Source organism: Phasianus colchicus, chromosome Z (genome assembly GCF_987193195.1).
Source record: "Phasianus colchicus chromosome Z, bPhaCol1.hap1.1, whole genome shotgun sequence".
NCBI lineage: Eukaryota > Metazoa > Chordata > Aves > Galliformes > Phasianidae > Phasianus > Phasianus colchicus.
This window is the reverse complement of record NC_143476.1, coordinates 282957-298712: the sequence shown is the minus strand read 5'-3', so window position 1 is coordinate 298712 and position 15756 is coordinate 282957.

Here is a 15756-nt window from a genome sequence, read left to right as displayed (position 1 = left end):
AGGGAATTAGATTCTCTTCTGAGACTTTGTAATCTCCTTGTCGCAGCTCATGACACCCAACTTGAAGGAGAAGGAGTGGATAGTGGTCCTCCACCTTTATCAGACCTGATGGCCTCTTCTTGACATCACAGATGTGGGCCCCCATCAGACAGCAAACGTCACTGGAGAGATTTTCCAGGCAGCAAATGGGTACCTCTAAGAACCAAAACGTGTTGCAGCACTCTGGCAACCAGCATATGACTGTATGTATGCCACCACAAGCCCTATTGAATTTCCCTGTCCTGCACTGCTCCACACTCAAAGCCCTACTCCCATAAGCATACAATCATATGAGAATCCCAGCTTTCAGTTAAAACAATAGCAATAGTCCTCGCAGCACGAGGGAAAATATGTGACACTTGAACAAAACTGGGGTGAAAGGAACCTAGCTTTCATCATTTATCTCCAATTCACCATTATAAGACTTGCCCTTCAGTTTCTTCCCATTTCATAAAAGGCAGTAATGAGCATAATGTCACACAATCAGATTTGGCTGTGTACATATTACCTCACTAATGGAAGATACGTACATCCAATTTAACCACAAGCAATTATTTTGCCTATAAGCAGCCGTTCAGTCAGGGGGGTGCATCAGTCTGGATTTCACCTTTTGCTGCTGATGCCTATTTAGTAACGACCTGCCCAAACACAACGTGACACGATTGCCTTCTGGACCTCTGATCCATTCCTGGCACCTTAAAACCATGCAGAGGTACAGTGCAGTATTAAAGCACAAGGAAGCAAAAAAAAAAAAAACCATCTTGTTTGAATTCTTCATACACAAGTTCCTGGGACCTCAGCCATTGCTGAATTCTGTTTAATGAGAACAGATGAGTAATGTACCATTCTGGCTACTGAAAAGCTTGAAAATAACCCAGAAGTCACTCATTTACAAAATGTGAAATAAGGTTTCTCCCAGACTCCACTTGCTTTGTGCAATCCTGGAAAACACCTTGGATGGAAGGAAATAATGTGCCCTTAATGCTGGAGAGCTCAGCAAGATTGCTTCCAATCTCCTCTGGGGAAATGCAGAACTTGATTTACAGCAGTGTACAGTTTAGTCAGCAAGCAGCTTACACAAACAGCTTATGGTTTTGGAGGATCACAAGTGATGAATCAAACCCCTCAGCCATTTTGTTAGAAAATAAATAAATTATTTTCTATATTAAAAAAGAAAAAAAAAAAAAAAAAGTGCTTGTGGTGGGATCTGAGCAGGAAGGCTGCAAAGGAGATGCAGTTGTTTTTGTTCTTTTTCTTCCTGCTCTTGGTGGCACCCTCCATATTCATCTCCCTTTTCAAAGCCAACTAAACCTCCTGGCTTGCCTGGAGCCAGAGCAAACCAGCAAAAAAGCAAAAAGCTTCAGGACAGCCTATTTGCCAGCGTGCCATGAAGAAGGAAGATCTCCTTTCCTAGGCAAAGACTAGAGAGGCAGCTCCAACCACATGGAGATGTGCACTGCCACCAACAAAGACAAAATCCCTTATGCTGATACAGCACCTGTGGGCTTCCAGGAAGGCTTTGCTCTGAACCCCTGTAGAATTGCAGCATCCTCTCTGCCATTCCCAGCAGAGCAGAGGGTTATCCATCCAGAGACCTGCAGCCCCTCACTGCTCTGCACCGAGGGCAACCAGATCAGCTGGCAGCTGGTTTCCATCCGCCATACTGCCATGCTGTAAAGGATCAGCAAAAAAAAAAAAGCATCCAAAAGCAATGGGAAACAGGAAAAAAAAAAAATCTGGGTGCAGCTGTTTCTTCCCTCAACTCTTCCTAATTCAGTCTAAAAGGTCTGTGAGGCGAGCCCTGCCCCATCTTTCTGAAACCACACTGCATGTGCCTGTCAGAAGAGCTTCTCGCAGTCTGTTCTGCAAACAGATGCCCGTCAGAAACTGCAAAGAACATGAACACGGAGAGAAATGATGTAAAGAACAAGCAATTAAAAGCACGTAAGGAACGCTTCCAAACGGAGTGGAATTCTATCCGATGTACTGTACTTCCACCGTGGATTTCTAAAGCTGATGTTTCATGTATGGGTCTGTCAGACTGCAGATGTGAATGGGGCCAGCAATGCAGCCAGAGCAGCCAGAGGTCTGTGCAGGGCTCTCCAACAGCTCAGCCATTAACATTGAGCTCTGGCATCTGCGAGAGAGCAGTTATCCTCTGGGAGCTCCCACCAGAGGCTGAAAGGGGTTCTAAAATGGAGTTCTGGAAGAGGAGTATCTCTTCCATTCATTCATCACCGAGTATATCCATGTATTAACAAACATGTCAATATGCCACCAAATGTACATCAATATAAACCAATACTGAATACATCAATACGTCACCAAAGATCAGGCACGTGTCAGCCTCTTTCTTCCTCGTTTGACACAAAGCAAGGAGTTGCAGCACGCTGGTTGGATGTGCTGTGGGAAGCTTGGGGGCACAGCCACTGGCCAGAAAGGGTTGGTTTCATGAGCGTGTTTCCTTGACTTGAAACTTTATTAATTATTCTGTATGGGTTAACGAAACAAACAATAGTGTAGCGGGCAGGCAGTGCTGATGCTGAAAGCAGAATCCCTTTTGCTCATCCCTTCCCTGGACAACTAGTGCCTTCCTGCAGCTCTCCCAGCACAGAGCTGGTCTAACACGCTATTTTGTATGAAGAGCTCAGCCAAATGAAGCTGGGAGAGAGGCAGAAGTGAAGCAGGTACAAACCATGTCCTCAGCAGCAATCAGAAAGGCTGAGAACTGTTTGCTGCTCTCCTCATGGACACTGTGATGAAGACCTGGTGTACCGGTACCGCAGAATGGTTCTCCTGAATGTTTTTCTTATCAGAATCTGAGAGCAGGATACCAATGACATAAATACCTTCTGCTCCTCTGCTGGCCCTACGTTCCATCTTTGGCTCGCAGCTTCATCTCTACCTGCCTGAGCAGCCAGCCAGCACCAGCCCAGAGACATCCCTGCTATAGGAGGGGCTGGGGGGACCTTCCAGCAGGCTGTGTTCTCCTGGAAGGGCTGATCTGCAGCTGCTGGCAGTGGTGGGGATGAGGGAACCAAACTGGAAGGCTGTCTGAGCATTCAGGCCTTGGAGGACACAAGACGGGGGAACTGCATGCAGGGGAGAAGGGCTACAATCATTTTGGATGCACAGAGACATGGGAGATGCTTTGTCATTTCTCCCAGGTTTTCTTTGGAGGTAAGAAACGGGGCAGAATTCAGGAGAGACACTGTGGCATTCCCTGGAGCCACTGTGTTCAGGCAGATGTGACCCATTAACCAAACCATCGTTAATCTGTTCATCCTGTCACTTATTTACATCTCTGAATGTCTGCTCATCAAGACCATCACCACTTAATCTGGATACATGACTATTGACTCAAGGCAGTTTCATCAGCCTTCCCAAACTGAAACAACATGTCCTGCTCTCCCCTCCCCTGATGCAAGGCATGAGGAGCAGGGACAAGGCTGCAGTGCATCAGGCACATCCTCAGCTCTCTCCAGCTGGCTGCAGTGAGCTGACACTATGGCCAGAAGGAGGTTCACATCCCATCTGCTGAGACATATGAGCGGGCATCATCTATGCCATAGCCTGTGAGCATCAGTTCTGCTGTGGTTGCAACCTGTAGTGGACAAAACTGGATGCGGGCTGCCCACTCTGCAGGTTGGACATGAACACCATCAAGGTGTCTGCACAGAGAGATGATATCTTCCTGCTGTTTTGCACCTGGAACTGCCAGAAGCTGTGGGTTTCCAGGAAGGCTTTGCTCTGAACCCCTGTAGAATTGCAGCATCCTCTCTGCCATTCCCAGCAGAGCAGAGGGATGCAGAGCTGAAGACTAAGGCTGTACTGAGTGGTCTTCTGCCCAATGTCCTGGTGGTGCTTTTCAGGCAGAACCAACAGATCCTTGACCCTGTGCACCTCTGGCTTTGCTGGGAGCTGGTCACAACCCATGTGGCACAGTGGAGGACAGAAAAGGCAGTAAAGAGCATCATCCTGCAAAGCATGTGCCACCTGGGCTGGACACGGTTGGCCTGCAGCTGCAAGCTATGGTGCAGCACAGCAGAGTTCATCAGTGAACTCACTGACACCACTGTGCACCTGTGCAGCCAAAGAAAAGGACCAGCAGCACCTCGTGTTCTCCCCAGTCCTGCAAGAGGTCACAGCCCAGCACCACAAGTAGGGCCTATGCTGGTCAATAAGTAAAGAAAACAGAAATAAATGGCTGTTGCACAAAGAAAAGCTGGCTCTTAACTCCAAGCAGAGCTCATGCAGACTCTGTGGGTGCTGCTGGCAGTGGGGTGGTGTGGTGGTCTGCTGATCACAGATGCAGCCAGGGATTCCTGATGTACATTCAGCTGATAGAAACTGCACTGCCACTGTTGCATGCTGCCTTCTTGTTTCTCCTGATCCTTTCCAGGCCTCTTTGCACTTCTGGGGACAGTTCTGCAGTTTGTTTCTCTCTGTTTTGTTGCTCGTAACCAATGCCTTCAGCCAGGCCCAGGTGCTGGTTCTGACCTGGCAGTGGGAAGCTGCACAGCTCTCAAGAGTGATGGAGGATGAGCTGCCTTGTAGTCTGGTCTGGTCTGATGGGGGGTGGGCATGACCTCTGTGGGGACCAGCATTTCACCAACACTGAAATAACTCCATCAGTTCCTCTCATGGCACGTGTTTTAATTACCACCAGCAGCAGTGGTTCAATCCCAGTAAGGATTTGAGGGAAGCTTATCTACAGCAGCTCCTGAGATAAGAAAACAACCTGATTTCCCCAGCGGATATCTATTTGCTGCAAGGAATATCAGGAACACAAAATCCCTGGCCATCTTCTAGTTTTGTTAAATTTTTTTCCTCGGCTGTGCAGCCAGAGGAGGAAACTCTCCTGCATATCAGACCCCTGCAGAGTTTGGTGGAAGTTAAAGGAAGGCACAGAGATGGAATTCGGGTGAAAAAAATAAATAAATACTGGGTTGTGAAGCAGAACCAGGGGACAGGGAGGGACAGTTGCCATGAGACTCCAGGGCAAAGTGGCACAGGTTGCATGGTCTCTTATCACAGGTGGTGCAGCTCTCGAGGCAGCGCTGAGCTGCACAGTGTTATATGTTTGTTTGAAGTATCACCATCATGGCTTGAGCCACAGGGTTGGCCCAGAATGTTTGAAAACAGTGGTTTGCAAAAAAAAATCTGCTGTTGGCTGCTGCCTGGAGAGATCTTTTGCTTTTCAGCTGTGTTTAATGACTTTGAAGGACAGAACGTTTCAACTGCGTGACAACTGTGAGGAGCACAGCACATCTTACTAGCATGTTGTTCTGACTGGTAAAAAATTGCTGCTTTCTCTGCCTTTTTATGCCTTCCACGAGTGCCCCTCACTGCCCCTCGTCCTGCCAGGTGTTTCTCTGTCTGACATCATGGCCCATGTCAACTTTGGCAACCTCCTCTGCTGCACTATCTTCCTGGTCCTGATTTAGAGCAACCCATGTGGTTTGTCCATGTGGGCAAGAGAAGCATCTCCATGTTATGCCTGTCCTGGTATAACTCTTCTGGCTGCAAGTGAGTGAGACTGAGCTTTCAGGTACCACCTTGAAACAAACAGTATTGATCATAAAACGTAAGCCACTGAGCAATATTTGACCTCTGTGTCTTCGATTCAAAAAGGAGATGGGAGAACTGGAAAAGGACAGAAATGTACAAAAGGATGGTCAGAAGCCAGAAAAGTTTCTTCATCAGTCAGCTATACAGAGGCACGATGATACGAAGAGATGACAAATATGAAGGCAGATCCCACCAGCAGTGAGAGGCAAAGAGATCAGCATGCAAAATCTGCTCATCCATCTCTCAGTGAGTGAGCAAAGAGGCAACAAACGAAACCAGCAGATGGCAGCTTCACCTCCTTCACCAGGAGGCGTTTCTTCTTACCAGACACAACTGAACCATGTGAACCATTACTGTTAGATGTTCCATCTCTGGCAGCTTAGCCTAGCTCAGAGAAAACCATAGGACAAATTCACAGAAGTCTATGGATAAAGTCAGAGCTGGCCAGTGAACGGGTCGGAAGCTGTCAGCAACCGCCCATAGGATCCTGCATGCAGTAGCCCTCGAGTAATGCCCTCTAGGGGATATTTTAGAGAAAACAGAAGCAATGTCTTGCTTGCAATCATCCTTTAAGTGAAGTTGTCCCCTTCCAGCCGTACTACGAGCTCAGTGTCCCGTTGAGGCACAGCAGGATCTGCAACACCAGGTTTAACCGCAGCGAGGGGCTCCTGATCAGATGGAAGAGGTGGGAATAGGCAGCGAAGCTTCCCGTAGCCCTGACACAGAGCAGCTCCTGTGATCCAGCCCTTTTAACACGTGGGCCAAATAATGCATCCATTTCCCCTCACCCCCTGGTTAACATCCCATCACGATTTAAAGATAAGAAACCCATATTTTCTGCACGTCTGCAAGGGGTGAGCAAAGTCATCAGTGCCAGGCACACGTGTTGGAACTAGAACAAGAGGTGCAGGAGGCACACAGAGCTCAGACCGACAAGTTCTGCTGAATTTCTTCACTAAAATCTCCACACCCCCAGTAACAGCATCATTTTTCTCTCCGTCTCACTTCTGCAATTTGCTCTGTCTGGAGGAAGTGAAAGGAGGCATACGTTGCTGCGAGACTAACACGCCCTGAAGAGCATCTTCTGTCACTAAGAGAAAACTTTATCAAGCTCAGCATGTATGTGAGAGCATTTTGCAAACCTGGGGAGATCCATCCTTGTGCTTTCTTACTGACCATAAAGGTAACAACGAAGCCCATTCTAAGAATGCACTTTTCCTTTTTTTTTTCCCCCTCACTTATTTCTCCAACCTCTGGTCTATCTCAGGTAGTTACTAATTGAATTCAGAATAATTTAGCATCTCAATGCACTGAGTTGTGCCAGATCTAAGTACTCAAGAGCAACCCAACTGTAATGTACATTGGCTTTGACCCCCTTGCAACTAATGAGCTCTGCTCATTTGCTCATTTTAATGCAGCTGGAGATCTCAGAAGTGACAGAAATTGACCAGGGTGACTGGTGGTAAACAGAATTAAATCCAGCTGGCAACCTGTCACCAGTGGTCTTCCCATGGGGCTGGTCCTGGGGTCTGCCCTGTTCAATGTCTTTATTGATGACCTGGATGAGGGCATTGAGTGCACACTCAGTAAGTCTGCAGATGACACCAAGGGGAGTGGCTGAGAGGGCTGGGATTGTTCAGTCAGGAGGAGGCTCAGGGGAGACCTCATTGCTCTCTACATCTTCCTGAAGGGAGGTGAGGGTTGGCCTCTTCTCTCGTGGAACTAGTGATAGGATGAGAGGGAATGGCCTCAGTTTGTGCCAGGGGAGGGTTCAGGTTGGATATGAGGAAGAATTTTCTCCTCTGAAAGAGTGGTGAGGTGCTGGAACGGGATGCACAGGGAGGTTGGGAGAGTCACCATCTCTGGAGGTGTTCACGAAATGCTTAGGTGCTGTACTGAGGGACGTGGGTTAGTGAGCAATTTGGTGGGCAGGGGGACTTGATGATCTCGGAGGTCTTTTCCAACCTTGGTGATTCTGTGATTCGATGACCTGCAATGCATCAGTACAACGGTGGCCAAATGTTATCTTGTGAAGGATTCTTTACACACTGTGGATGAAACCAAATTGCTTCAAACACAAATTCAGCACAGGATCTGAATCCAAAATCAGCATCTTGGTTGAGGTAATGACATAATAATCCCTAATATATATATTTTTTTTTTATATGAGGCTCCCATATTTCTACCAGATGATGTTTCGGATAAATGCATGCATGTCATGCAGCAGTTGAATGGTGATCACTGTGTACACACATGGATTTAATAAGCACTCAGGGAAGGGTTTCACAGATGTGCCTGGAACACTCAGGACTGGCTGAGGACATGAAGGATGACTACAGATACACAGAATCACCAAATGGCCAGGGTTGGAAGGGACCTCAAGGATCATGAATCTCCAACCCCCTGCCACATGCAGGGCCACCAACCTCCACATTTAACACCAGCCCAGGCTGCCCAGGGCCCCATAGACGGGGCATCCACAGCCTCTCTGGGCAGCTGTTCCAGCACCTCACCACTCTCTCTGTAAAGAATTTCCCCCTGAAGTCCAACCATGGGTCAGGGCTTGGAACTTCCAGGTCTTTTGGATCCACTGGAAAATTTATGTATGGAAAAAGGAGGACTTGCTGAGGATTCATGATTCCAGCATCGCTCCCCTGACCATGAGGTCTCTAACATCCAAGAAATGGCACGCTGCTGTGGCTCATTTTGAGCTGCTCTCTTCTTCCACTCCTTAACGACCTGAACAGAACACAAAGCACTTTGGACAAGGGCTGCTCCGGAAGTAATGCCTCCTGATTTCTTGACATTGGCCCATGACATCAGAACGCACGTTGGTGGTACAGCAGTAGGGTTTGTGCCTTCCCATCAGTATTCCATCCCATGTTGTTGCTGTGCATCAGATGGCAGCAGAAGGGCAATTCCGACTGAATGGGCGTCTGCCGTGGAAGTGTGTATGAATTACAGGTGTGTGACTGAATTCCTCCACGAGGAAAAATTGGTAGCCACTGACACTCGGTGAACATTCCTCTGCACCAAAGAGCAGATGTGAGCACACAGGAAGGGGTGGGTGGTGTGTTTCGGTGGTGGTGGCAGTGGCTGAGCTCCGCTGGTGCAGATGTTAACACATGGAGCACAGCATGCAGGCTCTTTGTCACTGCTGATGAAAAAAATGTCCAGCTAATGGTGGCTGCTATGTTGTGAAAAATGTGTTCTGTAGCTGAGGATTTCAATCAAACGGTGTCACCGCGCTCTTTGTTTCAGTGGAAATAAATGGGAAGCATTACTTTTGGAGCAACCTCCACACATGAGAATTTACAATCAATTTACTGGATGGGTTCCAAGTGCTTTAAGATCCCCTGAGTCAGCAGCAGGCTCCGTTCAGTTAATCTGCTTGCTTCTGATGGGCATCTAGATAAGTTTTGCTAACCAGAATTGCGATCCTAAACATCAGTGGGTTCTTGTACCCAATGGCCAGCAGCTCTTGGCACCAGTGATGCCAGATGCAGCTGAGAAGGTCTCACCAAGAAGATCTCACCAGAGTCTCAAGGAAACTGTAGCATGTGCTTGCGGGACCTTCCAGAGCTGTCTGAAAATCATGGTAAATACAGAGGAATGCACCCCGTTTGCCCTGCAAAGTGCACGGAAATTATGTGCTTTTCCAATCTGTCTGCCCTAAAACACCTGTGTTTTTAATCAAAACACACCGCTACGAAAGCCTACGAAATGCATTCCAGCCAACCAGAACTTAAACTGTTAAGAAGAAACTGTACCAAAGTGCAGTGAATGCACATTTTTGGAGCAGCATCATGTCTGACAGGGCAGCTGTAACATGGCAGAGCAGCGCAGCACTGCTAGCCCTTGCAGGGATGTGGAGGCTTCCAACAGCGGCGTCCCAGCGCTTTCCGAGGTAAGAATGGCTCTGTCTTCACCTCTCTGTCACATTGGATGGCAGTGCTGCTCCGTAGGAAAGCCCCAGGCTCCCAGCTCCCCAGAATGACACAGCTGAGGTTTGGACTAATTCAGGAGTACGGCGGATTTCGTTGCAGTAGTTGTGTCTCTTAGGGCTACCTCCTTTCATTCCGAGAGGAAAAAAAAGCATCGGCTTGGAGCTGGCTGCCTCATTCAGAACTGCACAGCGTGAGCTGCAGCATGAGTAATCTCGTCCACTTCAGTTTCTACAGAGACGAAACTCCCTCCTCCGAATCTTGATGGTTTCTTGTCAGCAAGTGTGAACGCACGGAGAACCGAACCATTATTTGCACCTATTGTTCTCTAAATGACAGATTCGGAGGAACGTGATTTAGAAGAAATAGAATAAGATTTAAGAAAAAAAAAATAAAAGGAAACAACTCAAAGGACTGTCAGATAATGTGAAACGCATTCGTGCGCGGTACACTGGGTGGTCGGCTTGGAAGCTGTTTCAGCGAGCACGCACGGCACAGGGGACGGGCAGTGTGCGTACAGATACGGCAGCATCGCAGCATCACAATGAGCACAGCTCAGCCAAGTGGCTCACCTGCACCGTGAATCACGGCGAGCTGTATTTCTCTGCCTGGCAGCCAGCTGGGCTGCGGTGCTCTGACACTACATCGGCTCTGTTATGAATCTCGGCGGGACTTTAAAAACAAGATAGATAGGAGATGAACTGAGCAAAGGGAGGCGTTCCCAGCAGCTCGGGGCGTCAGCTGCCTGGCTGATGGAATTCCCATCTCAGAGTGCCCAGAAAGCAGTGAAGCTGCTGGGAGCCAAGCGAAGTGTGTGACGGAGAGCAACCCGACACGAGTGAGAGCTCTGGGACTTTGAAACAAGGTGTTTCAAAAAAAAAATGGGGCGGCACACGAGACTGAAAGGAACATTTATTCTTTCTTTTTTCTTTTTTGGCAGACGGTTCTCTGACTGCAAAAACCTTGACGTTCGGGAGAGAATTACCGACTTTTGTACCAAACGCAAAGCATTGTAGTAAGGTACTTCTTAACTTCAATGCTTGCAGCTCAGCTAAATTAAAGCCTTTGCTACTGTCTTTGTGTGTGTGTGTGTGTAAAAAGCACAACGTATTGAAGACGTAGGGCAGAAGATACTGCCCGCTTTAGGCAGCCCCCGGGTAGAGAGAACATCCCTAAATGGGACACGCACGGCCAGGCGCTCTGCCTGACTTCAGTAGCTGATGGGATTCCACTCCTTACCGATCCACTCTCATTCCTACGGCGCTGGAATCACCCGTCCCGTTTCCTCAGAGGACGAAAACGCAGCAGCGCTCACCAACACAGACAAGAGCACCCTCTTGTGGTCATTAACGCGGATATTAATTAAAGCAAACAGTTAACGCGTCCGGAGCCCATTAGAATATGCACGCGCGTGCGCTGTACGCTGTCGGTGCTTTTTCAGTGCAGCGACAAGGCTGTATATTGTTTATTCATACAGCCCCTATTGATTTAATTGAACTAATACTTGCCGCGGTTTAGGGCAAAACAAATCTTTCATTTGCGATGTTCAAAATGTTCAGGGAATTTCTCAGGAAAGACAGTGGTGGAATGTGATGTTTTATCCATCTATCAGAGGCCTTGTTAGAATCTGCAGCGGAAATTAACACGTCTGCACGGAGGTGAGAAGAGAGCAATGTGGCTTTTGTAACAGGAGTCGTGTTTGCAGGTCTCTACGGATCCTCTTGGAGCTGCTGTTTAGCCACGTGTTTTAAAAGCAGCCCGAGCACAGCGTTCCATAATGCAAAAGTCAGGATGCGATAGCAGTGAGGTGTAAAAGCAATCACAAGTGTCGTGTGGGTACAGCTAGGTAACTTACAGGCAGCTCTGGTCAAGTTGGTCCAGCCTGGAGAAAAGAAGGCTGCGGGGTGAATCATTGCAGCCTTTCAGTACCTACAGGGAGCTTACAGGCAGGAGGGGAGTCAGCTCTTGGAAAGGGGAGATAACGGCAGGACAAGGGGAAATGCCTTGAAGTTGAGGGAGGGCAGACTGAGCTTGGACGTCAGGGGGAAGTTTTTTGCTGTGAGAGTGGTGAGGTGCTGGAACAGCTGCCCAGAGAGGCTGTGGATGCCCCGTCCATCCCTGGAGGTGTTCAAGGCCAGGTTGGATGGGGACCTGGGCAGGCTGGTGTAGCATTAAATGTGAAGCTTGGTTGCCCTGCGTGTGGCAGGGGGTTGTAGATTCGTGATCCTTGAGGTCCATTCCAACCCTGACCATTCTGTGATTCTGTGATAGCGGTGCTAGCTTTGTGCTGAGCAGGATTTACAGCATCAGAGTGCCAAGGTGAGAGATGCAGACGGAGGCTCGCTTCCCAAAAGCAGAAGATAGGAAGGATCATCTGAATGAGAAGCGGACAGAAAGCATGCTGGGATTTCCCGTGTGAGTCAGCACTGCTCGTGTGCCACGTGAGGAGCTCTGCCAGCACCATTCTGCCCAAGTGAAGGTGACTTTTGTGCTGTATGCATAAGTGTTGCTGGTTTTATTTTTTTTGTTGCTGTTTTTCCCTTTTTAACCTGCTTACATACATCTTACATACCTTTTTAATGCACGCATGCGCGTTTTCGTATGCGTGTTTTGTGTTTGCCAGCGTTGGAATCTGAGCAGAAGAATCCCTCGGAGGAGTGATTGAGCCGGGAAGTTTCACAGCAGCACGTGAACGGATGAAACAAATGACAGATAGAATGAAATAAAACAAAAAAAAGGACACATCTAAGCGATCGGGGCATAAGGCTAAAGCTGAACTCGTATCTCTGCCCCGCAGTGGGTAGACCACTCCCACTGACAGCAGGAGGGACAGGCCCAGAAAATCATGACATGGGGTAAAGCACGCCGTACTTTGGAATGTACCATCGAAGATAGCGTTGCTCAAAGGTGCGGCAGCCATGCAGACATCTGCTGGAACCTGCGGACCTGTGCGGTGATCTGTACCAGCCCCTTCCGGCCGAACCGGCATACAGCATCTAAGGAATCCGTTGGGCGTCGCCAGCGCTTCATCATCTCCGTTTCTGACCACCTGCGGCTTTCGCAGAAAAGCTGTAAACAAATGAACAAACAAACAAACGACAATCTCGTCAATACTACGGCGACGAAGCCTGAAAGACGCGCGGAATTCGGGACCCTTTGCAAAGAACGGAGAAAGCGAAAGAAAGTTCAGTTTCAAAAGCGAACAAACAAGCAGACGAAAAGCGATTTGAGGAAGATGCAAACTTTGGCGGGCCAGAACCGAGGCCGTCGGTGTGCTGCAGAAAGGTTTATCACCGCGCACAGCATCCCGGCCCGGCTCGCATTCCTCGCAGCGTGGGGCCAGCAGCACAATGGTGGGGCAGCGGCGTGTGACACGGAGCGGGCAGATGTGCGGGGAAGTGTGAATGCCTCTGCTCAAAAGCGAAGCCCTTCCATTGCCTCCGCATTCAAAGAAGGGGCTGAAAACAGCGAGCCTTTGACCCCTGATGTAATTAAAACTTTTTGGCTGAGGGAAACTGTAGTCTCCTGCAACAAAAGAGGTGTGCTTTCGCAAGATCTCAAATCTGCCCGGGAAGAGACAAAGATCCCTCCCCCTTCCCACCCCCAGAGCTGCCCCCGGAGCTCCCCTCCCCCAAATGGCCCCGAGCTCCGGACAATCGCTGGACATACCGCAGCCTTCCGAAAAAAAAAAAAAGGGGGGGGGGGGGCTCTGGAAAGCGGCAGACTTCGGCATACTTAAGCCGCAAAGAAAGCCAGCTCAGGAAAGAAGTCATCTCCGACACAAATGGAAGGATCTCTCTTTACCTTTCCGCTCGGGGGCAAGACACGGATCGGTCAGGAACGCTGAGACTTAGAAGGGGAATTAACACAGCGCTGCAGCCAATGTCTCAGACCTGTAAGAAAGTAGTCAAGAGCAGCGCAAACTCTTCTGATTTTCCTTGCGAACAGTTTTGATTTAATCAAGGGTATCAGAAACCCACTTTCATTCATTCATTCATTCATTCATTCATTCATTTATTTATTTAGTCTTGTTCCAAGGAATAAATCTGTTAATGCTACATGTTGAAGTGCTATGGTCAGTACAATTCCTTCCTTCCCCCCCACCCCCCCACAAGCACAAACAACCTTTCCCCTAGGTAAGCAAAAAAAAAGATGACAAAATCAACTGACCCAAGGAATTCAAGCGGAGACTTAAGACCCTGATCAATAATTACTATCGGGTCACACTCAGAGGACAGGCTCAGATCACATCTTAAAATTCAAATGCTGTGGATGGTGTAGCACCTCCTGCTAGCCCCGCACTGCTAGCAGTTCTAAGCCATATGCTGGTTCCACGTTTTTTTCTCACAACTCGGTTGTTGTGAGCCTAGAATAAATGTGACACGTTCCCCAAAATACGTAGGCCAGTTATGAAGGTCGACTCCTCATCCCCCTCCTCTCCTCCTTCAGCAAACTGAATCAGACACAGTTGCAGGTAGCATCATCCATCCTGGAGAGCAGAACCGGGCCCTGGAGGAAACCACCAAGATCAAACCAATGCACGGCAGCATCAAAAGCTTTTGCAGAGATTTGCAGCTAGTGGAGGAGACTCATCTTTCTGAAATCTCTGGGAACTGAGATGTGATTTTCTTGCTGCAGCCAACTCCATCAGCCATTGTATGGCTTTTCTCTTCCGGCTGCTGCGCACATTAGAACAACTCAGGCTGACTTGGAATCACAAAAATGACCTCTTTAGGGTGGTATGGCCAAAAGTGAGGGAAAAAAAACACACCAGAGCATCACTGAATCATGTACAGCATAAACCTGAAGTTTCTCGATGAATACTCACGTTCTCAATCTCCTTAAATACTTCAGGAAGATCAGAAAGGGACGCTTTATTCCAGAACACTCGGCCTTTCACCATCACTACGGCCAGATCTCCTGTTCCTGAGACTAATATAATAGATGATGTATTGATTTTCTGTCTCAGAAATGCCCGAGCTCCTCTTAATAGAAAGAAAAAGGTAATTAAAGAATTAGGCAAAGTTTCTTAAGGTTTCTGTGTTGCTATGGGAAAGGTTCCTGCATGCATTAAGTAACTGACAAAATAGGAATATTGATGGGGGGGGGGAAATGCATCTGTTCACACATCCTTTTCATGCGATATGCGAATATTCCCGCAGAACAAAACAAGCCGGGTTGTAAAAGCAAAGGCTGAGTGGTGCTTTAAGGACAAAAGGGTCATTAGCAGGGTGCTGCTGTTAAGGAATTCCAGCCTGATGGCTTGCTTCTTCTTCTTTTTTTTTTTTTTTTCTTTCTTTTTTTTTCTTTTTTTCTTTCCCCTTTTAACTTTATTGCTCAAGTCGGAATCCACAGAATTCAGGGCAGTTAAGAGCGGTCTTCAAACCCATTTCTGTGACGTTGCCTACGGGTCGTGGGTGAGGTAAGAAAAACCTCCCGGTGTCTTAGCTTTGGGGGGGGGGAGCAAGGAGGGGGAGGGGAAAAAGAGTATTCTTTCCTACATTCCAACTATTTTCGTTTGTCTTAGCGTTGAAGATGGCATCGAAGGCGGTTGCGTTTCCCAGTTCCATTTTCCCAACTCTTTGTGTGGACGGAAGATGGATTTTCCTGGCAAAATTCTAAAGGCGCATTTCTTTTTTTTTTTTCTGGATTACCAACCGGCAACAGAAGTGTGCGGTCAGCTTTGTGGTGACCTCTGACACTGTAAAGAACAGCATTTTTCGTCACTGACATATTCGTGTTCATAGACGTGAAGTCAGTGATTGCTGTTGGTATTAAAGGTAATTAGAGCCCTGTTCGGGAAAAGTAACTTAACAGAGAAGTCGCGCACAGCACTAAAAAATAAAAAGATTTACGTTGTAATTTCTCATCCTATCTCTTTCTGCATCTAGAAACTGACAGTAAACTTGCACGAAGACATCCCGCCAGGGAGGAATGCCGGGTTTTGTCTTTAAACATTTGCACTTCAATTCTTGCCTATCTGTTCCTTTCAGATGCGTTGCTCAGGCACCCAACACTTCTCCCCCATTATCTATGTGCTCGACCAAGATGATCTGCATCAACTGGGAGGCGATTAATGGAGCACGGAGACAGGTCGCATTACTATGGAAATCCCCTCCTACAGCTAGCGAACAAGTGAGGAAATCTGGCAGAGATGGGAATCAGTTTACCCTGCGTGCCCCACTCTGAGCGCCAGGATGAC